Raw genomic sequence first — 1,514 nt, 5'->3', positions numbered from 1 at the left:
ATGAGGTTCTTAAGGTTTACCTCCATGGCATTACACATACGACGCTCCATCCCCTCGCCGCATTACATAGCATAACCGGGTCCACATTAGGCAAGCATAACATAACATAACATAACCGGGTCCACATTGCGCAAGCATATCCTAGCATACTAGTCATCTTATTCATGGCATGTGGGGTTCTCATTACAATCATGACTTGTCAATCAAGCTCATCATACATACAGGGCGACAAAATGCGTCACAACATCATATTCATAAACATGGCATACATAGCAATTCACTGCAAGAATCACATACATAAACAAAGCATGCATAGCATTTCACGGCAAGAAACATCTAACCTAGCATACAGCAACAACATATGGTGCATGCAAGGGCCACAGGGCACGCACCAACATACATACAAAACTAACGCCAACAGTAAGGTTACTTACCTCCTTGGCCTTGGCCGAAGTCACCCACAATGCTAACTCCAGCGCCTAACTACCTCCTATAAGATAACATGATACACTTAGAGCCATTTCCCAACTAGCTCTTATGCCTAGCTACCAAGGTACGTCCCTATCACAATCTATTTTATCGCAATGGAGTTATACTGACCTCAGATGGCTGAAACAAGGGTGGGAATGGCTCCAGAAGGGTCAAAAACCTAGAAACCGGTATGCTATTCGGATGTCGAGCCACTGAGCCGCGCCGCCAAGCCGCACAGCCGAGCCGACCTAGCCGAGCCGCTGGTGGAGCCGAAACCGACGAGCTGCGAAGAACCCTAACGAGGGTTTCTGGGCGCACCTCTGGTTTGGGCCGAAAAGGAACGAGGCCCAATGGTGGTGTCTGAGCGCGGCCTGCGAGGTGTGGGCTGCACGCCAGCCGAGAGGAACCGCAGAATGCCGAGGGTCGACCCGCGCCCGCCGCTTCGTCTTCCTCGCCCGAACGCCTCAATAGCCCTAATCGCGGGCTTGGCTGATGTCACCTGTGGAAGCGTCGTCGTTTGTCCATCACCAGTGGCGCGTCTGTCCCTCCTTGCCCGACGTACAATAGCGCCTTCTCCTACCTAAAGCTCGCGGCATTGTTGAACCCGATCTGAAGTCTCGTGAGGTTTTTGATCCCTCACCTAAACCCTTCGGCTCCTCCCTCACAGGTATGACAGTCACTCAAAAAGGAAAAGACGGCTACTAAGGTACCTAGGGTTTAATACGCATTAATACGCCTCGGCTGGCAAGGCATGCCTCACCGNTTTTTTTTTTTGCCTTTTTGAAACCCTTACTGTTACATGGATGTTGTTTTTGTTAGCAGAGAAAGAGACAGCAAAAGAAGCAGGCAAAGATAAAAACTCTAAAGACTGAGTTTGAAATTATGAATATGAAGGAGTCCGAGACTATTGATGATTATGCAGCAAGGTTGACAGGAGTTGTTGATAAAATACGTACATTTGGAGACAAGTTTGAAGAGGCATACTTGGTGAAAAAAATTCTCCGCTCAGTACCTCCTAAGTTTCTTCATATTGCATCGGCAAT

At 48.5% G+C, this 1,514-nt stretch overlaps 1 long non-coding RNA gene across 1 annotated transcript; it reads right to left on the bottom strand.

Annotated features, from left to right (window-relative positions):
• Window positions 1–251: 251 nt before the first annotated feature.
• LOC111810840 lies at window positions 252–743 on the bottom strand. The gene is made up of 2 exons (XR_002817455.1): window positions 601–743; window positions 252–490 (listed from the first exon to the last, which is right to left on the bottom strand). It is a non-coding gene; the product is annotated as an uncharacterized LOC111810840 (long non-coding RNA).
• Window positions 744–1,514: the final 771 nt, after the last annotated feature.

Source organism: Cucurbita pepo, chromosome LG14, assembly GCF_002806865.2.
Source record: "Cucurbita pepo subsp. pepo cultivar mu-cu-16 chromosome LG14, ASM280686v2, whole genome shotgun sequence".
Lineage (NCBI taxonomy): Eukaryota > Viridiplantae > Streptophyta > Magnoliopsida > Cucurbitales > Cucurbitaceae > Cucurbita > Cucurbita pepo.
This window is presented reverse-complemented; position numbering and strand designations above follow the sequence as displayed.